Below are 24,298 nucleotides of genomic sequence, written 5' to 3' on the forward strand. Positions count from 1 at the left end.
TTGTCCGCGCTCGGGTCACGGCGTTCTGTGTCTCCGAGCTCAGACATTGTTCCTTCCTGGTCTCCGTCCTGGACATCTGAACGTATCCTGGAGTTGGATTGTCATCCGCACGCTGGAATCCGAAGACCAGCACACAGGTTTATACAAATCCCAGACCGTGTGAAAGAAGTCACCAAAGAAGGTCTCAAGCAAACAACAAAAACAAGTGAGAAGGGGAGAGACTTATGACAAACTGCTCCTACTATTCCCAGAGACATGAGGATGCTAACCCATTCCTATGAACACCTGAGATTACAACTAAAGCCTAGAAAAGAACAGGAACCATAGAGTATCAGAGAATGCAAACCAAACCACTCAGAGAACCAATGTAGCACCCATAGAACTACCGAGGAACAAGACTCAAGATAAAACAACGCTGCAGCACTCCCATATTACATGTGCATAAATCAAGACTGACAAACTAAGACAAAAACAGCAAATGCACAGGGGGAAATTGGGAAAGGATGCCAAACTTATTTTGCTCTTTGTGTTTTTTGGGGAAATGGAAATGCAACAGTATTTGTGGTTTTAAAATGCTGTCAGGGTAAACAAAAAAGAATAGGGACCAGAGGAAAGAGGTTTTATTGTATTAGTGTTTATGTTTTCTTATAAGGAGAAAACTACTGCAACAACAATAATCTGAACAAATACTAAACAGATAGGTGCAAAAACGCCAGATAACAAAATCTCTCTAAACAACACCAAACCTACACAAAACAAACATCAACTTTCTCAAATATTGTGTAAAGGCCACTAACAGGAGACCCGAATCAGTACAAGACTCACAAACCCACAGTCAGATTCAAACCGTGATTTAAATATGCCAAAAACCTGGCAGTACACTCTCAAGATAATATGGACATCTCCAAAGAGATTGGAGAGCCTTGTGAGACCTGTTTTAGAAGGTTTGACCAACACTCGCCAGAGGATACAAACCTGAGGGACATAGGAGTGGAGTCAGCTGCAGAGGTGGGACAGCTTAGTAGAGTGTTTTCGGGGACTCCACTCTCTACAGTGGGTTAAAAGAAGCATGTGAACCCACAATTAGAACCTCGTCTATCATCAACAGCGGTGCTTAATTTGATTTGCCACTCATGTCAACTCTCTAATTTGGACTGGAACTTGTCATGGTGTTGCTGGTGCTGCCTAAAGAAGCAATACTTGACAGAGAGCACTGATGACTTGGTAAAAATAAGGCCACTGGCTCGTGGTCACTGACAACACGAGACACTGGAAGATGCCGGATGGATTCTGTGCTGGCTCAAATTGGTTGGATGGGCAGGTGAGGGTTATCCTACGATGATATGATTTCTAGGTGCGACAAGACAAGGGAATGTATGGATGGCGGAAAAGACAGCAATCTTATAAGCCTGGTGTCATTCGTGCGAGTGCGTTAATGTAAAGTGCAGAGGTATGGGGCATAACACTTTCCTCAGCAGGTGCCTCCCTCTGGTATGGCCTCCCTGCCCCTCTTAAACTTGAGCCGGCCCACTTGAAGCTCCGGAACAGCTCAAAACCACCCCTTTCACCTCTGCATTATTCCCCTTCCTTCCCTGATGACCTACCTGTCTGCACTGACTTGTTGCTTGGTTACCCTCAGAGTCTCACTGGGTACCTGGCTCTTCTTGACCAGTCTCCCCCTCACTGCGCCTGGGCCTGTGCCACACTAGCGGCTGTAACTGTCACCTCTACACTCCCTCATCTCCTTGCACCTACCCTGAGCCGTGCTGTGTAGGCTGCTCTTTCTCAGAGGAATGGCTGCCCTGATTGAACTATGATGCCCTCTTTAACTAATCCAGAACAGGAAAGCAAGACTTATCCTTGGCCTCAAGCCCAGGGACCATATCTCACCAGCCCTGAAAACTCTCCATTGGATCCCAGTGGATGCAAGGATCACGTTCAAGTACCGTTGGCATTGTCCACAAGGCCTTCTGGGGCATGGCACCACAATACCTCCAACTCATTCTTCAGAAATATCTTCCTACTCAAGCTCTTCACTCCTCCACCTCCAACTCCTTGAGGGCCAGTCGCTTCTCCAAGCAATGAGTTGGGAACAGATCTCTCTGTTCAGCTGGCACCTCCCTCTGGAACAGCCTCCTGCCTCTCTGAAACTTGAACAGACCCATCTCCGGTTATGGAAGCATCTAAAGACTTTCCTCCTTGCTTCTGCCTTCTCTCTTCCTCTTCCCTGCTGATCTACTGACTGTTACTGCACCGGTCACCTGGTTACCCACTGAACTTCGGGCCGAGGTCCCTGCTCACCCAGTTGCCCACCTGCACTGCCCCCTGGCATAACTGCACTTGGCTCTGTATATGCATACCTACAGTCCCATATACCTGCACTTATCAGACACCTTGTTTGCATGTAACCTTTGCATTTCCACCTGCTGGCTGCACCACTTGTTTTTGATGTTTGATCCTGTGTCCTGCACTTGCTCCTCCTCCAATTCTCCTGGCACTTTTCCCCTTCCGTCTCCCCTGCACTTGCGCAATCTCAGTGTCTCTTGGCTTAGTAAGAATGTTGTCTTGTCCTCCCTTTGTTACTCAACCCTTGCCTAGTCACACCTCAAAACACTTGTGTATAGGGGCGTTATAAATGCCATACCATACCATACCATATCATAGCACTGATGCAGAACACCCATATTAAAAGGGAGGGAAATGGCACTCTTTTTTTAAACACAGCAGTGATGCAGAACTCCTAAATTCAACTTTCCTAAAAGGGGGGAGGAGGAGGCACGTTTTTTTTTCAACACAGCAGTCATGAAGAACACCCAGATTCAACTTTCCTAAAAGCAGGGGTGGGAGGGGCACCAAGAGTTTCTTTGTTGCTTCTCTATTAACACAGCAGCATAGACAGTGACAATTGAACAAGCAGTATAGGGAGGATAAGCAGGACAGCTTAACTAAGATGCTTGCTGAGGTTGAAGAGGTGATTAGGGGTCAGAGGGGGTGGTCGGTAGGAGGGTTCAGGGAGAACTGCCCTCCTGACACCCTACCTGAGTGGTAGCAGCTGGTTCAACTCAGGTTCCTGTCTCCCTGGTGGACACTGGCAGACACCAGTGGACTATCACAAGGGAGCTGTCCTTTACCTCAGGTCCTTCACTGAGCGGCTGCCAAGGCAGGGACTGTCCTGGAATCCCGGCTTAAATGGGGCTAGTCAGCCAATGAGGAAGTGGTTCAGGCGAAGGTCCTTCTTTGTGCACAAGCTATGGAACCAATGGGGAAAGGAGAGGGACCAGGAAGGGAAAGCAAGCCGTAAGGGAAGAAAGACCAACAAACACTAAAGCAACAAGTTTACACTGCTCAAAGGGGGATTGCAAGCACAGGCACATTTTGGATTTAACGCAATGCAGGAGAATGTTTTTCAGTTCTTTTTCTTTCCAATAAATTCCAAATACACAATGAACCAATGTAGAGCACAAGCTTCGTGCATGCCTAACCTCTGTGCTCTTGATGGAGGATGGTCAGGTGAGGAATTACAGGTGCAATCAGTAACACACGGACAAGGCAGTAAAGAGGGAATCGAATCCGGCAGCCACAAGCTACTGCAACCTTACCTCATAGCCCTCGATAAAAGTGGCTCAGGCGAGGGGAATGGACCCAGGCCAGGTCCTCCTTCGAGCACCAGCTATGGAGCCAATGGGGGAATCAGGCAGAACCAGGGAGGGAGAGCAAAGCGCAAGGGAAGAAAGACCAACAAGCACTAAAGCAACGAGCGTGCAGCTCTCAACATGGGATTCCAAGCACAGACAGAATTTGGATTTGAGGCACTGCGGGGAGAATGTTTTAAAGTTATTTTCCTTTACAATAAAGTACAAATACACCATTCACCAATGCAGAGCACGAACTGCATGCAGGCCCAACCTTGGTGCCCTTGATGGAGGACAATCGGGCAAGGAATTACAGGTGCAATCCTATGTTAGTGCCAGATGGTTGAGCATCCACCTCGGAGGCCTTGATTGTTTCCATTGTTCCATTAATTCTGTAACCTGATTCAAGCCATTGTTTTTCTACCATTTTGAAATGTAGAAACCACACACTTTGCTGAAGCAATAAACTATGACGGAAGGTGCATTACCGGGTCTATTGCTATTAGCATCCCAGCATGTTTTTCCATGATGTTTTTCTATGAGGGATAGTGAGTCCCTCTTTAAGCAATTCTTGTTCCCTGTGTTTCTGTAATTCTTTAACTCCTTATGAATAAGACAGTTGACATCATGATTCTCCTCTTCTTATTGACCGCCTTCTCCTTGTGGTAATTATAGCAAACCCAACAGCTCTCCCTGTTATCTTGTCCAGCTCTTATACTAGGTGAGTACTATGGATTTCACATTGGTTCTCCTTCTCCTTAACTTCCTGTCAGTCACTGGGACAATTAGACAGTCCAGGACTGTTTATCACTCTTCTAAACTTTCTTAGCACTCAGTGGGATGAGGAAGCTGAGTTCCAGAGTTTTTCTCACTCGTTTTAATTTTGGACCATTCACTGGGATGAGAAGGCTGAGTCCCAGAGTATTTCTCACTCTTCTTCATTTCAGGCCACTAACTGGGCTGAGTAGGCTGATAGTACTCTTTATCCCTGTGTTCCTTCCCGGGCCCCCTGCCATCCCTGTTACCTTGTTTCTCACTGGTTGACATCACCCGGCGTGCTTGCAGGTTGGGAACGTCACATGCTGTCAGGACAGCTTTACTTCTTGCTTCAGCTACTTCTGCCTCTTCTCTGCTGCTCCATAGCACCAATGTTCTAGCGGTCTTGGTGTTGGTATTCGACTGAACAGTCCACCTTTCCTGGGTCACACCACTGCTCTTGCCTGGTTTTCTTTTCTGGGGGTCCTTTCTTCTTTCTGCATCGGCTTTTCCTTCAAATCATGTAAATATCCTGGAGGAGTGGAAAGTACACTACAGCAGTCACAATGGCCACCCTCCTCACTGACTCAGAAGTTGAGAACGAGTTAATTCTACTTGAGTTGCCATCAACCCATCAGAAAGACCTAAGCAACTTAGTGGCTCAATTACCAGAGGTGCTTTTCTGCCCAACCCAGGCGAGTTTATATTTACTTTCATCACTTACGAACTCCAGATGGAAACACTATTAACCTCAAACTCTATAGGATCCCTGTGGCCAAGAGGAAGAATACTGAACAGGAGACAGAGGAGATCAAGGCTGATAAAATTGAGCCTCTGAGAGTCCTTGGTCTTTCGCAATTGTCCTGATGGCAAAGCCTGATAACTCCCAGCAATTCTGTATAGATTTTAGAAAGCTGAAATCAATATCCATTTTTGACACAAGCAGCTCCTACTCGCTGTACCGAGACATTAGCATCAAAGCTCTAAATGTGAGACTGTGTTTCTCTTTCTTCCACAAAACAGATGCTTCTTAATGTAACCTACTTTAGTCTTTCAACTGCTGCTTTTATAAAGAGCTAAACCTATGTGGGCTAATACAGAAATAAAGTAGCTCCAAGAAATTGGCATATGTGGAGAGAACTTATTTCTATTTATATCTCAGCAAGGGACACATGTTTAAATTTAGACGTAAGTTATACAAGGCACTAAAACGTCTGCTACTTCATCAAGCAGAACATTCTAAGAATACTCCTCTGAGAGGGTCATCATTCACTCGTTGTGCGTTATGCCCATATGCACTGGTATCGTGGGATGTTCTAAGGGCTATTGCAATCCTTCCCATTGCCTCCACAATTAATGTTCTTTTTTCCAATTACAAATATCCACCTTGTCCAGGCAGTGCTCACTGAGATTGAGACACTCAATGTAATGTTGTAACTTCCTGTCCTGGGCTAATAATACTATTCATTTTTGTTTCTGTTACTCGTGGCACATCCATGTAATCTGATGATCACTTCAGAGGATAGGATCCAAGAAGTGCTGGCTAGATTAAAAAACAAAAATAGTATGTCTGTGGGAAGAGAAATGTCTTAAGGGGTCATTTAAAAAAAGGTGTTGAAGATGGGATGGTATGGAGTTCCAGAAGGTGTGACCCAGGACTGCAAAATGGTGGCATACACAACATTGTTTTGTTGATTTAGCTACTTGAACAAAGGAAGAAGTAGCCATGCGCGGGAATCTTGAAGGCTAGTGGGTTTTAGTGAGTTCCTTGAAGTAGTCAGGCTCTTGACTTTATGGGTGAGGTGGAGAATTCTGAATGTAATTGTTCTGTGCACAGTGGAGATGAATGGGATGATGTTGCAGCTTAGCTTGAGTTATAGGCCACAATATTTAATTAGCCTGTTGATCTCATCTGCATGTTATGTCATGATAAGGGAATCCTACGTGTATGACAACAATGTGTTTGGGTATCCGGGTGTCAGAACGCTAATCACAGGAATAGTAATGAAGCATATTATTTTTGGTGGTGCTTGGACTGCTGCTTAACTGTCAGATCATGGGTTACCCAACCCTATACATAAAATAAATGGAAAGGTGATCTGTGGCAAAAAAAGCGCTGTCCTACAAATGTCCAAGATTTGCTACAGTGTGTAAAGGTAAATCCAAATGCACATTTATTGTCCAAACAATTCCAAAAAGTGGGCCCAAAAAAAATTGCCAACACGTGTTTGGTCCTTTTCAAGGCAGGGCTAATAGACCACACAACTGCTTATCAATTCAGGGTGCCTGTGGTCATTACAAGAGGTGCTGTAGTCAAATGGTGCCTGTGCTCCTGGGCGTATGAAATAGAAAGTTGCGTATTGTATTGATGTTCCAATGAAGGGATATCGCGTTAGGAAGTACTGCCATAATGCTTTGCCAGTGAGCAGAAATATTTAATGGCTCTGGTGCCCGCAAGTAACCTGTATGTGGCTCTATTGAACAATAAATGTGCATTTGGATTTACCATTACACACTGTAGCAAATCTTGGACATTTGTAGGACAGCGCTTTTTTTGCCCCAGATCACCCTTCCATTTATAAGGGAATCCTAGGTTGTATACTGATTTAGAGTTGCAAAGGCCTAGATCCAAGTTGGGAAGGCCAGGTGAGCAAGTTGGTAGAGGGATATAGAGGACGGAAGATTATGATTTTGGATTTGCTCCCATTAAGGGTGAGTTTATCCAATCGTTGGTCATTGTGAAGCAACTTTCAAAGGATTGCAGTGCCAAACATTGTCAAATCAGTCAATGGGGGAGCACTCCTCCCTCTCATCACCAGTTAAGTGCTGTCTGCATTGAAAGTTTAGATTGAAGACTAAGAATGTCTGTCAATGGTCTCATGCAGTTGTTAAAGTGGATGGGGGAATTGGTGACCCTTGAGGAACATGTAGTCAAATGTGGTGTAATGTGAAAGGTAGGGCCCTGGTTTTGCATGCTGTCATGTAAGGAATGTTAGACCCATGTCAGAGATCTTGAACGAGTCATGGAAGTGGGGAAGAAGGTTAGAATGGTTGACACTATTTCGGGCATCTGACATGTCAAAAAGAATGAAAATGAAGAAATTGTTGGGATCAAGTTCCAAAAGAAGGTGTTTTCTAACATCCATGAGAGCTGTTTCTGCCCTGTGGATGGGATGGACGTCTGATTGTGAGATTTCAGTAGTTGGCCTTTTTCAAACTAGTCTTGTAACTATTGATATCTAGTTTATCAATAATATTGCCGATCCTGGGGTGGCTGGAGATAGGTCAATATTAAGCGGGTGAAAAATAGTCCAGAGATGGCTTCTTGAAGAGGGGTGCCCCTATAGCATGCTTTAGTTGATGTGCAAATGAGCCCTCTTGGCAGGAAATGAGTGAGTGGTTGTGACTAAAGTGGTCATCGAGAAGTATGGAGATGAAAGCAGGATCAACGTCACAAAGGAAACCAGAAGCGCCAGCAGATGAAGCTGGTGAATTGGCATGAAAAGGAGAAAATGGGGAACAAAGAAGGAAGACTGGAGGATGGAGACATTGTGATTATACTTGTATGCTTCTAGTTCTTGGAAGTAAAGACTTCCTGGGGTTTTGCAAATGTGGAAGAGTGTATGCAGCTGAGTGCGCTCTAATGAGGTTGTGGTAGATTTTGAACAGGGTGGCTGTGTTGTTTTTGGTGTTGTTGCTAGCATGTGAGATGAAGACTGTTTTAGATCTGCTAATGGCTCTTTTAAGTCCTCGAACATGACTGTGACAGACAATATTGTCAGCCGAGCAGCCAGCATTTCTCCAACAGCACTCTGTTGTACGGCATCCTCGACTAGCAATTCAATTTGCAAATGATTGACCCAGACATATGGAGAAGAAGACAGTCAAATGACTGTACAGCCTGAAATTAGTTTAGATGTCTTGTTAAATTGATCTGAGATGTACGGCACCCCTGTAAATGGTGATGTAGCATTCTTGCCTAGTAACAGAGGATCCATCACACTTGTATGAACCTTTATAATGTATGTGAAGGCATCATGAAGCAAGACACAGACAACAGATTCAACATTCTCAATAAAATGGTTTATTAAATCAAGTATCAGGATTGTAGAAGGCCTAACGTGCCCTATGTTAAAGTGGGATGTCCCTACCTGAGCGAAATTAAGTAAAGTCTGAGTCAAAGAATACAACTTAAAAGTCTGTCTGTGTCCAAAACCTATGTGTGCCCTCACAACTAAAGCTAAACAGCGTGTAGGGATAGCAATAACCAAAGACATGGTGTTTAACATAAAGCTCTGAGCTTCATCCAGCTCTTAACTTCCTCTTCAGCTCCCCTTACCCAAGTTCAAGAAAGTTCCACAAAATGTCTCAAGAGTTACCTTGTTCAAGTTCAAACAGTTCCACACAATCTTCCGGGTTCCCTTTCCCAAGTTCAAGGTAACACTGTTCAAACAAAAGGGGTCTTGAGGCCCTGTCCACATGACGGTATTTATAGCTCATCAAGTCTCAGGGTTCCCTTCCCCAAGGCTTCAACGTAGAAACCAATATGTGTTCCAGTCTTTCAAGGTTCAACTTAATTCTGGGTCAACCTGACCCTACTTCTGTTTGCGTCACCAGCTCACTTGCAGTGCTTCTCCTTGGTTGGTTTCACAATGTTTTTGTCTTTCACAAGATAGGGCTCAATGGTCAAGGCGCAGTTGTCCACTCATCACAGGTCGCGCAACCAGGACCCCCCTAGGTTCCTCTTCCCACACAGGTTCTTCAGCATTCGCCCCAGTGTGGAGATTCACCTTCACTTTGTTGCCATGTTTATTTATGTATATGGTTTATTAATATAGTGCAAAAGATGAAGTCTGTGGTAATAGGGGTGCTAAACCAGACATACGTACAAACAACAGAGATAAGAGAAACAGGAGAGGAAGCTGTTTGATTACTAGTTCAAGAATTTAGCAAAACAGTGCTGTCTTCAGGCCCTTCTTGAAGACAGATAAAGATGAGCATTCTCGCAAATTGAGGGGAAGCTCATTCCCAAGACTTAGGGCTGGATGAGGGAATGACCCTCTTGTCACACAGGAGCGTTTGAAGCGTTGTGTCACCAAAAGGGAGGTGTTGTTAGAATACAGGCTCCTGTGTGCAGGTAGCCAGTGGAGATGTTGGGCTAGGTATTCTGTGTCCAAGCCATAAAGGCATCAGTTATGCAGTGCACATGGTACAGAATGCGGTTGTTGACTCGTAACCAGTGCAGGGCCCTTCTGGCTAGGGAGACATGTTCTGCCCTCCCCAACCCTCTTCCAGTACGCACAGCATTATTCTGAACCACCTGAAGTCGGAAAACTTCCCCTTTGGTTATCCCCAGTAAATGGCTAGCGCAATAGTCAAGCTTGGGCCCTATGATGGCACGTGCAATCATAGCACAGTTGGTAATGCTCAAGAAGGGGCAAAGCTGGGCTAGCAATCTAAGGTGATAGGTGGAGCAGGAGTCTAGGCTGCTCACATGTGCCTACACTGACAGATTTTGGTCAAGAATGACTCCAAGGGTCTTGACCTTGAGTTGGGTTTTAATTGAGCATCTAGCTATGTTACACTGGCCGATTTTTTGTAGTTGGGGGCTGTGCCCACAACCACCAGTTCTGTCTTTGACTCATTTAAGTCTAGTCTATTCACCTGCATCCAGGCTTGTATTTTCCAATACATTTAATTTAGGACATTGGAATCGGTGGTGCAGTCCCCAGATAGTGGTATGAGGCACTGAGTATCATTGACATAGTTTGCATAGATGAACTCTGTTGCATCCAGTGTTTGTAAGAGGGTGAGCATAAAGATGTTAAATAGTGTAGGAGATAGATAGGAGCCCTGCTGCATGCCGCAGAAGACCAGGAATGCCTCTGACAGTGAGTCCTGGAAGAAAACTCTTGCGGTCCGGTTAGATAGAAATGATTGATCCCTGTTAGCTGCTGCGATAGAGAAATGTACCGTGCCACATAGACTGTCTGCAAGAATGGTATGATCCACAAGATCTAGCAGAGCTGAGTTCCCTTGTGTAAAATATCTCGAACATATTGGACTTAAGGTCTAGAAGAGTCGACTCAGTGCTATAGCCTCATTGAAAGTCTGATTGTTTAGGCCCCAGAATCTTATGTTTAGACCGGAACTCCTCAATCTGTAGCTGTGCCACCTTGTCCAGAATGTTTAGTAAGTACGGCACGTTCGTAATAGGCCGGTAGTTACTCGCCACATTCGGGTCAAGAGTGGGTTAATGTGATGTTTTATACTCTTCTGGCTTGTCCTATTTAGCCTCCTGGCTTTGCCACAAAGTATCACACACCTCTTGTCTGTCTTTCGCCTTGCCATATTGCATCAGTTCATAAGATTTACTTTGTGGTGGTCTTGTTCATGCCCCACCTTTAGTTGCACTCCTTTACACTTTCTCTTTTCCCCATAGGTTGATTTTATATGTCATTAGTTATTTGCTTTGCTTGGAAAAGTTATATTTCACTGCAGTATTCAATATATTTAAATTGAAGGTTTCCAATCAATTCGGTATGCACTATACATAGTTTAGCACTGTTTAAACATTAATTAAACATTAATTCAGTTCAGTATTCAATATGTGTAGTTTAGTGCTGGTTTAAACTTGAATGCAGTTCAGTATTCAATATGTATAGTTTAACGCTGTTTAATGTTCCATTCAGTTCATTATTCAAATATGTATAGTTTACCACTGTTGAAACTTACATTCAGTTCAGTTTTTAAATATGTATAGTTTAGCGCTATTTTAAACTTCCATTCAGTTTGGTATTCAATATATATATATATAACTCATATTAGTTTGAAGCTTTCATTCATACTGCACTTCAATACTCATGCGCAGTCCGCCCGACATCTGAGGGACTTTACCAACACTCACTGGTCTTCGGCATCTGGCTTCCACGGCTCTTGCTGCTCGCTTTGATTTTGCAGACTGACACTCTTACCTCGGCGAACCCCTCTCACATGCTGCTTGGAAGTCTCAGCTCCACTGGTCTCCCTTTATACACCTGCAGCCTCTCATATGTCAAATATGGGGAATTGAGGGGAACTGCTTTATATTAACCAATAAAGGTTGCGGAAGGGCCAGGTTGGTCATCAATAGGAAAAGGGGATATCATGCCTTGTCTGTGGGCATCCAACTGCCAATCCCCACGGAACCTCCACCCAGGTGATCCTCCCTCGCTTCTCCACCACCAGGGTCAGGATCCAAAAGTGATGGCCTTTCCCTGGCCACCTGAGAAGAGGATCTCAGGGGAGTAGAAGTGAGAATACCCTTAGGTTTCACACATGTATTTATTTATTTCTTTAGTGTCATCACAAGCAATCACAACCCCCTCCTCTCGACCATCTCCTCTCCTCTGCTCTCACTTCCTATGTAATTCTACTTTACTATTCTATGTTCCACTCACACTCTTAAGCTGATGTGAAACAGAGCACATCCCGCTTCGAATGAAAAGCTTTCATCCAGTTTGCCACTCTACTCAGATTTAACCATTGCCATCACACTTGTTCTTGTAACCTTTGTCACTTTAATGGGATTACCAAATTTAGATTCCCCTTTATGCATAGCATATGGTAAGCTAAACCAGCCTTGATACCTACATATAACCCATGTTCCTTCTTTGGTTATACCTTGCTATAAAGTTGTCTGTCTTCCTTTCAACCTCCTTTCTGGCAACATGTTCACATTCATTCCTGTTTCTTTCAATATACTATCAAACAACAGTGGGTATCTTGCATCTTTGGGATGTCCCCCCAATAATTCAAATGGTGACCTTCCCATGCTGGGATGTTGTCTTACCCTGCAGGTGTTGGGAGAGGGCTAGGGGGAAACCTTCTCAGCCCACCCCAGCCCAACACTGGTGTTTGTATGCAAACAGGGCCCCTCCCAACCCCTTCTTACCATTAAAGATGACGGACCGTGAGGAGCAGCCGCCCGATGACGAGGAGGGCGCTGACGGCAGGGAGAGTCCCGCTGCATCCAACAGTAAGGTAGAGGCCAACGTGGTATCCCTGTCACGGGTTACCGCAAACCCAGCAACACCATATGCAGGACGCAGAAAAGGGAGAAACAGAACCAAAATATATATTTTTTAAAGTAAAAGACCCCAAGGGAGGCCATAGAACTCCACTAACTGCAGTACAGTATCTGAGTATAACCACAATCTGATACATCAGACAAATTCCAATTGTTGCTCCGCACAAATCAATATTCCAAATGAAGCAAATTACCATTTTCACACTGGCAGTGGGTATATGCTGCACTCCACAGTTGTGACAAACTCACTCAAGTATGCATTATATCCCTTTTTTCTTTAACACTTGAATGGCATGTACACCTCAGTAAAGGATGCTCTGATGAAAGTACTATTATCTAAAGGAATGTACAAGTACATTCAATGAATCAGTTGGCAATGGACAATTACATTCCAGCTGTATTTGTTGTGCAACCACCATCACTCCTGTTCATCTCTGAATCACAACATCTAGACCCAAAGTGGAAGACAATCAGGGAGATTGGCACTTTCATAATTTGAATGGGTGCCAGGGATGGTATGCAGAAGAGAGTTCTTACGATTACTTGACCCAAATGTCTGGAATATATTTCAATTACCCAAACTGCTATTATATTCTACCCTGCTGAAGCCAAGTAAATGCATGGATAGATTTGTGCTTCAAAGTCTATAGCTACAAGCATGCATCACATTCAGTGCCAGAGACCGTCATGAGCATTCCCTCCAACCTGGCAGTCAAAGTCATCATCTATGTTGGTCAGTGCATCACCAGAAGTCAGGAATGGCCATAGTAGAGCAACACAAATATAAATAATAAAAAAACAGGAACCAAAGCATTCTTGGTTTACGCCACCAGAATGTGCAACCTCATACCCATAGCAAGTGTATTTATAGAGTGCACGTTCACCCCCACAAGGGCATCCTGCCCCTACTGACAGATAGCATATGTTTATTGTTACCCAACTTAATAGTACTCATTGTATTGAACTCTGAAGGATGATGGGCTGAGTAGACCTGCCGAGATTCAAACCTGCAACCATGACTTCAAACATAGGCCCCTGAAGTGCATGCATTAGTCCACTGAGCCACATACCCAGTTACCCACCAACATCAATATTGCCCTTACTCTCTTGCAATTTAGAAACAACACAAGACCATCCTTTTCAATGACCACTTTTCTTTACACCACAAAATACAACCTTAGACCACAACCAGCCTACTACTTGCCCCGGAACCACAAAGTCTGGCCACTGTTCCACTCAACCCCACCTCACATTGTAGACCTGGACTTTTAAATGTTCCTCACTAACTTTGAATGTTACCTATTCCCTGATGCCTGAATGTTATTGTGGCAATAAATGCCGTTTTGCAAGGACTCTTCTCCCATATAGTTATCTAACCTGTGCCTGCATCTCCTACGAACGTCCAGCACTCCATTGCTTCCTGAGGCTAGGATTGTTATCAATAAATACCCGGAAGTAATAAACATTTCTTGAATAACATCCTAATAATAAACTTCACCTAAAAAGTTTCCTTTTTTTAAATACATTTCTTCATCTCCATTATTAGCAAAATAAGGCTCTAGATTAGCTAATTCACTAAAGGTCTACTTTACGTGGCCATATTTAACCAAGTTACTTTTGGGGGTGGATCTTTTTACACAGGAATAACACTACTGTGTATTCTTGTACTTATTACACTTGATTACTGATCTAGTACCCTTCTTGCATTCCGCCTCGATTTATGGAGGCCCCTAAAACAATGAGGTTCTGTGCTACACCTCCCACATATCCACAAAAGCTCCTATGATTCTCAACAACCTCGTCTTACCACCTTCATATGGTGTGGCTTACCCTATGCTACCACTCTTTTTGCAAATGTATTCTCCTGGTTTTGAAAACCATCCACAAGTTTGCTCCTCCAAGTGGTTGACTCTATCTCGCAGTACTCTACCCAGGACTCTGAAATTGTAAGTTTGTTTTTTGTATTTTCTAATTTTAATGTTACATGGTTAGAAAAAAAAATATAACCTTTAACACTCTTCAAACCATAGACAAAGAGTAGAAAACGAAAGTTATCACATCATAAAACACGTGTAAAATATATTAAATACATTTAAGTATACATGGCTTCCTGGTTGTTGGCCACACCCCCCCGGGCTCATATTCCACTTCACGGCCCTGCAGTGGTGAAGCCCGTGGCAGGGCAAGGGTGCTGTGTTTGGCGGCCCCAACGGATCCTCAGCAGCTTCCTGGTTGTTGGCCAACCCCCCCCCAGGCTCATATTCCACTTCACGGCCCACATCGATGAAGCCCGCAGCGGGGCAGGGGCACAGTGTTTGGCGGCCCCAATGGATCCTCAGCAGCTTCCTGGTTGTTGGCCACGCCCCCCTGGGCTCATATTCCACTTCACGGCTCTGCAGCTCTGAAGCCCGCTGACAGGCAAGTGCGCGGTGTTTGGCGGCCCCAACGGATCCTCTGCAGCTTCCTGGTTGTTGGCTATGCCACCCCTGGGCTCATATTCCACTTCACGGCCCCTGCAGCGGTGAAGCCCACGGTGGGGCAAGGGCGCGGTGTTTGGCGGCTCTAATGGATCCTCGGCAGCTTCCTGGTTGTTGGCCACGCCCCCCTGGGCTCATATTACACTTCAGGGCCCCGCAGCAGTGAAGCCTGTGGCAGGGCAAGGGCGCAGTGTTTGGCAGCCCCAACCGATCCTCAGAAGCTTCCTGGTTGTTGGCCACGCCCCCCTGGGCTCATATTCCACTTCACGGCCCCGTAGTGGTGAACCCCGTGGCCTGGGTGTTAGTCTTAGCAATGCACGGTGGTGGGTCGAGTTATGGTTGCTTAGCTTACCATAACTAGCGAATTTCAGGGGTTTTTCAGTTTGACTTTGAACCATAACGTCCCTTTAACAAAGTTTTTTACTGAATTTCATAGGATTTTAGTAGCGCAACTTAACCATAACGTCCCTTTAACAAAGTTTTTTCATTGAATTTCATAGGCTTTTATTAGTGCAACTTAACCATAAGGTCCCCTTAACAAAGTTTTTTCATTGAATTTCATAGGTTTTTATGAGTCCTACTTAACCATAATGTCTACGAACATCTGACTTCATGGCAGACCTTCCAGAGAGTGCCGCAAGACCATATGCTGGCGCGCAGCATGATGACGTGTCCGAGAACCGGTACGCACTTCACGATAAGATCTGTGCTTCGCGGCAGTTAAGAACTGCATTTTCTACTGATCTAGTAACTTTCAACTTCAAAATTTCCCTTGCACAGCTGCAACACCTATTCCTACTCATCCATTAACAATCTAGTGCACAGTGCATACTTTTAGCAAAACTGCTATTTATCTTAAAATAGAATCATCTAATGCCATCCCTCCTCCCCAAGAGACACTACCACTGCTGTAATCAAGGAGCATGAGAAACACTGCCCCTACCTCAGAAATAACACAGGCACAACATGTTCCCCTGTCCACCTGCCCCTCCATATTAGTGTTTGGTGCCTCTTGCCTCATTTCCTCCCCACTTTTCTTTCTAAGCTCTCCTGCCAAAAAAATGCATCCAAAAACAAAATAAATGTTCCTTTAGTAACCACCTTTCACAGTTAAAAAATAGAACTAAAAAAAAACGTATAGACTCCATCTACTTTATATTTCTCAGTAAAGTACATAGACTCAATAAGATTTTCCAACATTTCCATTTCCATTTTGTCTTATGCTAATGGGAATATTGTGGCGTTCATCCTCCGTTCCAGGGACTGGAACGGTGGATACCAGCCCAGCAGCCCAAGTTATCAGCCCAAGTGAAGCGAGGGTAGATAACAAGGTCTCTGGACCATTATCCCCCATTCCAGCCCCTGAGATGGGGGATGAAGGCCATTAGCAGCCTAGGATCCCAAAGCAGGAACCCGGGGTACTAAAAAAGAGGATTTTTCTTCCTACACCGGGACGCCTGTGGTGTCTCAGTGTAGGAAGGAAAATCCTTTTACAAGATGGCCACCATGGAAAGGGAAGGCGGGGGTTCATACAGGGCCCCTCTTCGCTTTCCATGGCAGCATGCAGAAGGCAAAAAGAGAGCCCTATGACCATATTATCACAATCACATTTGTCTTCCCTTTCAAATCTATCCTAATTTCGAATAACTTTACTACAAAGCCAGTCCCAGGTGGACATGGCCACTTTAATCCTATGTTTTGTCCCTTGTGGTCATGGCCAGAAGCCAGATTGTCCAGATCATTACCTTATTCCATGACCCAGACAATCTGGCCACTGCCCATGGCCACAGGCTACCCCTCAGTCACTAAAGTTATACCGCTATTTTTTTTAGCTACATTATGACACTTGTCAAAAAATAAAACACTGGCACATTTCCAAAACCATGATTGTAGGTCCTGGACAATGCTCCTTACGCAAGTTTGCTGGAAATCCAGCCTTGTTTTATTTTTTCAAAAGTGTCAAATGTATACACATACAATCGTCATATAACCTAGCCCCCACTTGACAAAATCCATTCAGACTTTACGAAAACATTTATGTCTAGATCTATAATCTTTTTGCAAACCTTTGTGTAGATTTGTCAAATAGCACCACATTTATAAGCCTTTACAATATTTTGGGACCCCCTGTCTAATTTTGCTCCCTCTTGATAGAATCCCACCAAACCTCCCAAAAACATTTATATCTAGATCTATTATCAGTTTGTCAAATAAAGTGTAGATTTGTCAAATGACACCTCATTTATAAGCCTTCACAATATTTTGGCACTCCCCCTCTAATTTTGCCCCCTCTAAACAAAATCCCACCAAACTTCGCAAAAACATTTATATCTAGATCTATTATCAGTTTCCCAAATTAAGTGTAGGTTCGTCAAATGGCACCTCATTTATAAGCCATTACATTATTTTGGGACCCCCCCTCTAATTTTGCCCCATCATGACAGAATCCCACCAAACTTTGTAAACTCATTCGGAATCAGGTCAGAAATATCCCATCCCATCCTCATCACCCATCACCTCCCCAGAGATTATTTGATAAGTTTGACAAGTGCAACGCTCAGAAAATATTATTGTCCCGAGGGTTCGGACATGTATTTTTATACATATGTTGATCGCACAAACATTTCCAATGCACCTAACCTTAGTTTTCCTCTTTTGTACACATGCGAAATCTGGCAGCAGGGCGTGGCCATCTTCTGCTAATCTTATCCGTTGCTGCATCGGCCTAAGGAGAACTGCTCTGATTTCACTAAATCATATGCCTCGCACCTGAGCCTCACATCAACAAACCTAGTGATGTTCTCTGCGTTTCTCTGTGACGTTCCTGGGGAACGTAGCCAAACGCGCCCAGTCATCACCTATGTGACGTGACACAGAACCCGAAAATCAACACACATCGTTTCACAACACAGCACGTCACAATTCAGAATATTAAACCGTACCTTAAAAGGAAACAACAAGACTGTACAATATGTAAAGTACTTTTATTTCACAATAAACGCTCCGAAAACAACTGGCTGTTGCCATATTCAATCAAATTGGAATTTTTTTTCTTCGCTCGCGATACGAAAATGTTTATCGTGTGTCACGTGTTGTTCTTTTCGTGTACACAAGGTGTTCGTTTTGGGTAAAAGAAGCGTTTGGGTCACACAGTGAATTCCAGGGCTTGAGCATCAACTTGTGGCTAGACCACCGTAAAGGATGTTATGTTGCTCCTAATCACTAGTACAGCGTAAGGGCATATGGGCCCTTGGCAATTGTCCCAAAAAAGAGTCAAATATATCCAGTTGCTCACAAGTATCTGCAGCTGTCGGTTAAAGAATCCATCAGTTGGCACCTGGAATCTATGACTATCGCAGAATGGCAGGATGTACCTGTTTCAAAAACATAATAGAAATGTGTCTCACTAGCCGATCTTTATTACAATTTAATTATTGACTTATTAATTTGGCGTAGAGTTTAATGTAACGATTAGCACAGACATGAAACAATGTCAACAGAGAGAAAACAACGTGGAAAGTAGTACACAATTTGCTTCCAAGGACATTGCTATGTAGTATGATCAACTCTAAACGGGATACGGAAGCTGATGGTGCAATTCAAGGTGCTCATAGATGGCATGTTAATTAAATATTAGTGTTGAACCTGGGAGAACCAAGTAGTGGTCTACATGCATCTCATGCTGGCCTGCCCATCTGGGCGGTAGAAAGAACATTGCACACAAAGGTTATACTTGCGTTTCATTGCAATATGCCACACAGAACAAACGAGTAGAATGTAACCCAGAAATAATGGTCAGATAATGATAAGTTGATGCTCGTTCGGGTATAAAATCGTCGAAAATCAAACTTACATCATATTCGTCATTTCCATTCTCTTGGCATAACTCAGACCCTAACACAGACTCCGTTCACACCAACGATTTTTCATAAACTGAATTTACATGTTCGTTAGTCCAGTTTTGGAATGCATAACCTTATCATATCTTACATTAATACAACCCTCCTTTCATTAAATTCCTTTCGGAATGGTCCCTTTCTCTCAAGGTCCAAAAACAATTGAACCTTATGCTCTGTGTCCGATACGTGGGCTTCCTTAGCTCGCAAGCAAAAATTCAAAGCTGGTGACCTTCACTCAGAATCAAAATTCATTCTTAGTTTGCAACAACTTGCCTCACCGCATCCATGAGAACTGTAATCCTGATGCACGTGCAGGGCCGGTCTTTGCATCAGGCAGTGCAGGTGGCTGCCTGAGGTGCCAGGCTCTAGGGGGCGCCAGTATGACTCCATTATTATTTTAATTACATTTTAACACAGACATGAATAGCCCTTTCTTTGCCGAGCTCTGGGTGTAGCACAAGCACATCAATTTAAAAACATCAAGCTTTTTAATTAAGAGTGTAAACTAACCTGAAATTGCTTCTATTTAATATTAATAAATATTGGGCAACCAATATTTATATACAATATAGAGAAACAGGCCTTCAAAATGTAGAAAAAGTAAGGTTGGGGTTGCAGACTACAGAAGCAACAATCTGTGCCCTAAACCAGGCTTCCCCATGCTGCTTGGTTTCGCTAAGAGACTGCACAGGACACACACAGACACAAAGCTGCACCCATCATTGTGTTATACCAGGTCGCATGCCAAGGCACACACAGGCACTAAAGAAGCACCAGATCAGACACAAATGAGAGTGTGTGGATAAATGGTGGGCACAGCCACCGGTTAGAATGACCACCCACCCACCTATGTGCACCCAACCCCTGACCTTGAGGGAATCAAGCAGAGCCCAGCCAAATACCCATGATCAGCTTCAGTGATACAGCTCTGAGAGCTGGAATCTTAAGCAAAACACATCAAACCCCATGACCTCCTACCCTTATCTTAGTAAGACATTTCAGACTCCAGCGATCACACCTCTTCCGTTCATCATGTTTGGTAAGACGAACAGAGCCATAGAAGGTCAAGGCACAGAAAATAAATGGTGGTGGCAGCAACAAATTTAACAAATAACCAGCATTAGGCAATGTAAAACATTTTATTGTTAGCACCTGCAATTGTATGCATACATTTTTAGGCAATTGAAATTAGATGGGTGTTCATTCTTGCATGTCAGGGGAGTGATTGTAAGTGTAGGGGCAAGAGGTAGTTCATTTTCACAGCAGAGCTTAAGTGTGTGGTTTCTGAGTGGTTTTATAAGTGAAAGAGAGACATAACTGATTGTAACATTGAAGCTGCACTAGAATAGTCTCATTAGAATGTGTAAAGAAGGTAGATACCCCCACACAAGTAATTTTGCCTCTCCCCATAGTCTCTGAAGTTACACCTCTGCCAACATTTTGGGGGGGAGCCAATGATGCTTCCTGCCTTTGGTGCAATCTGTTCTAAGACCGGCCCTGTGCATGTGCACAGTAGGAAAAATGTGGGGGCTGCCCTTGCTCGATGATCGTGGTGCTGCTAAGGGTAGATAAACTTTGCAATGACAGAATGCGCCCTACTCCAACATTGAAGTAGAGGGTACACAAAAAAGAGTTAAAGTGTTTCTAGCCCATCTATGCTTAGGTGACAGACTCCTGTTAAGCGGCTTCACTTCAACACTACAGCTAAGTCAATGCCTAGTCTGGGATGCTGAGGGAAACCCTTATTGATATATTTTTAGGTCCAGTTCATGTACTCTGGATGACAACCCTTATATAACACCCCTCTCTTAGAATCCCTCTGACCCCACTGAGCCAAGAAGTAGGTCGGTTTTGCAAATTTAAAAGGTTTATTTGAGAAATATAACAATATATATCTATCACACTTTTATAATAAATTAATATTGGATATCACACTTAAAATATGACAGTGATCAACAATGAATAATGTTCTACTGGTAAACTGATTTGGTTACTTAGAAGTAGTATAGAGGATGAGGTAGCTGAAATGCTTTATGGTTTCAAGGAAATGCAAGGTGGAATAAATGCAGTACAGAAAATAAACTGATATAGTTTCACAAGAGATAATATGTTCACTTTGCCCCTGGTGGCAATTCACCCCCCCCCCCTATATGCAATGCAAGGAGATGGAGGTAACACACACAGTCTTCAGGAATACAATCAAATACAATACCGAATTCAGTCCCCCCCCAGCAAGCTTAGACAACAGGTATGCTTTTTAAAACACGGGCAAGAGTGCTTTGTAATGTGGTGGCAAGAAGTGAAATATGCTAAAATTGCTTTTAATTCCCTATAGAGATTCAGGGTGAGTGAGAGATGCTTGTTGGTATTAGTTCAGGCTCACTTTAGCAATGCTCTATGAGTTATTACCAGGTTGCAAACGGATTTTAACAAAGGAAAGAATGGAGCTGCTATTTTGACACATGGAGAAATTGAGCCAAATCGCAAATCGCGTAAAATTTCGCGAGTGTGTAAGTCGCGATTGCGGAAAAAGTATAGGGAGTAGGAAGTCGTTGGAAAGCCCAGAATCTCAGATTTAACATGAGTGTTAAACCACGTTCCTAGGACGAACGGTTCCAGAGATACAGTCGATTTTGTGAAGGTAGTTTTTCGGATTTACAGTAAACTCAAAATGACAGGTGACAGCTTGCAGCTGCAGAATTGACAGGTGACAGTTGTGCAGCTTTAAAAATGACAGATGACACGATTTCTAGGAGGCTGTTCTAATTAGGTTAAAATAGTTGGATTACATTATTTTAACTAAGAGATTGGGTTCTGCACAGTTCCGGCGGATACTCACTCCTAATTTTGAAATGAATGGGCCTCGTCACGGATCTGGTCAACACGTCCAGCGGTGGTTCTCTCTGCTCGGCGGGTCAATCAGGCACCGGTTCTGCTCACAGCGATCCGGATCTCTGGTTCTGCTCACAGCGGTCTGGGTCTGGTCTGCGGTTCCGGCAAAAGTTCTTGGCAAAGAATTCAAACAGCTCGCCCGGCTGTTGAATAGTTTGGTTATGTTTGCTGGATTCTGAAGGCCTGCTGAGAATACTTTTGCTTGCAGTGGGCCTTCTAGGTTCAAAGTTCTGTAGTCTATGGGTCCCTGGTTCTGGTCTCTGTCTGGATGGGATGTCGGCCGTCAAAATGCTCTGCAGAAATGGAAAATGAATGTCTCTACATGTCCCAGCAGTCTCTTTTTATGTGTTTTAAAAAGTGGGTGGAGAGGCTAGCATCACTAGGCCTGCCCCTCTCTTGATTTGATAGGTCAATAGATTCTTTGGTCCCTGATTTGGGAAGGGATAGTGTGTCAGAGTGATGTCATTTTTATGACCTGCAGAAATGACACTCCCCTGGTCAATGTGCACACAAATCTATTCCTGATCCAAATACATATTTCCCAGGTACACAGTTGTTTGACATCACATACACACATCATATATTACTAAAGATAGTCCCTGTCCCGACTCTGGCGTTTCTAGGAGCTTGCATTCAAAAATGGCAACTTATTTTCGATTTTAGTGGGTTTTGCAACATTGGTTTTTCATCAAAAATTATACAAAGGTACATTTCCCTTCCACATATATCCCAGTAACTTTCCATGTCTCTAGCTTAAATACAGTGTCTACAATATTCATAATTAGCAGGTTTTGCCCCAGAACATGGTACAAATCGGAGTTTGGACTCAAATCGTGAGGGCATTTTCCATACTAAGACTCTCAAAGTTGTACATTCCTGTCATTTGGTTACAATAAGTTATCACTGTTTCTATAAAATATATATTTGTTGCAATTCAACTCCCCAAAGTGTTTGGGTCTGCCTCCAGAAGTCTGGGTGGGTCAGTGATCACATGTCTCTCCTTGCTGGCAGAGGGCTGTTGACAGGAAACACTCAAAATTAACATACCCCATTCAACTGAAAGGGGCTATTGCCTCTCTCCTCCAGGCTGAAGGGGAAACCCCCTCCCTCTCACTCAAAAGGGCCTTGTGATATCCTGCCTCCTGTGGTGAGTCTCTGGGGTGTTAAGAGTTCTCAGCCTCTTGGCCTCTGGGAACAGCAGGTGGCTAAGATTTTCAATTAACCAACAAGCTTTGAAGTCCCTACCCCTTTTGCAACTCCTAAATACAGTTTCCCTGTCAGAGTTTAGACCGCTAGCGCCACCTTGGGGAATTTGTTGGTACTGCATCCATTTTTGAGTTGTCTTGAATTTGACAGGAGATTTTTGCTATTATTTTGATAGGAATCCTTACATTAGAGTGGTGATGTGGGACCCCCCACGAGAAGGTTGTATCTTTGGAGTGGTCTTGTGCCAACTGCGCAGTTCTCCTGGATTCTGGCGTGAGTGTGGGCGGCGACAGCTCATCCCCACATCCACCCAGTCTATTGATTTAGTTTGTTCTGGGATAGAACAATGGGCGGCGCCAGCTCATCCCCACATCTACCCACTCTAAGGATTCAACATGGGTCAAAACCCTTGACACTCCTTCACTTATGTAGCCTAGGTCTCATCCCTTTTGTGGGATTGTAAAACAATTGTAAAAAGTGGAATACTTGAAGAAAAAATAATTCACAAAGGATACATTTTAACATATACATTGGATATTTTAATTGGACACTTCTTAAAAACATTGTTGATCAAAAAAACAGATGGTAATCATTTGTACCTAGATTTAAACTGTTCCACGAGCTCTGTTTTAGGTGGACAGGGCCCGCTGGCAATGTTTTCTGACAATGTATGTGTACTCAGAACAAAATCGCACGCAATTCCATGATTATACATCTCCATCCCTTGAATGCTGAAATGCAATCTCGTTGGCCTGTACTTTAGGCAGATATTATGGAACACCTCCAAATCTACCATGTGACAAAATGCTGTGAGTCCCGTCAGATCTCTTGAGAGTTTTATCAAACACAATCTTCTCAAGTGCTTTGTGTGGAGGCGAAGATGGAATCAACCACTTCTTCCGTTCCTACACAGGACTGTTCACAAACATCCTAACTGTTCGGACTTTCGTGACCAAAAGACACCCGTTTTTTGCTTCTTGCAGGTATGTCCCATTCCATCCTCATCACCCCTCACCTCCCCAGAGATTATTTGATAAATTTGACAAGTTCAAAGTTTTGTTTTTTTATATGTTTTTACCGCGATGTCCGCGGACACCAAACACGGATCCAAGATGGCGGTCGCATCGAAACAATCCAACGCACCTCATGCTTCATCCCAGCTAATCAACGGACACGTCGCATGTCCGTGGACACGACGCAAGCCAATTAGCCAATCGGTGTCCTGTCTGCGGAGCGAACAGGGAAGCACACATTTTGTGTGACCTAATTTTTGGTTGTTTTAAAAAAAAAATACTGGAAGGATTTTCACTAAATTTACAAAAGCACACTGTCAGGACCACGCCGCTGCTCCTGCTGCACATTTGGTGA

At 43.8% G+C, this 24,298-nt stretch overlaps 1 protein-coding gene across 6 annotated transcripts in view; it reads left to right on the plus strand.

Moving 5' to 3' along the window:
• GRM5 (glutamate metabotropic receptor 5) overlaps positions 1-24,298 on the plus strand; it is a 1,801,008-nt gene that overhangs the window by 1,739,696 nt on the left and 37,014 nt on the right. The window lies entirely within an intron of this gene.

This window comes from Ambystoma mexicanum, chromosome 7q (genome assembly GCF_040938575.1).
Source record: "Ambystoma mexicanum isolate Mex_15411 chromosome 7q, UKY_AmexF1_1, whole genome shotgun sequence".
In the NCBI taxonomy this organism is placed as follows: domain Eukaryota; kingdom Metazoa; phylum Chordata; class Amphibia; order Caudata; family Ambystomatidae; genus Ambystoma; species Ambystoma mexicanum.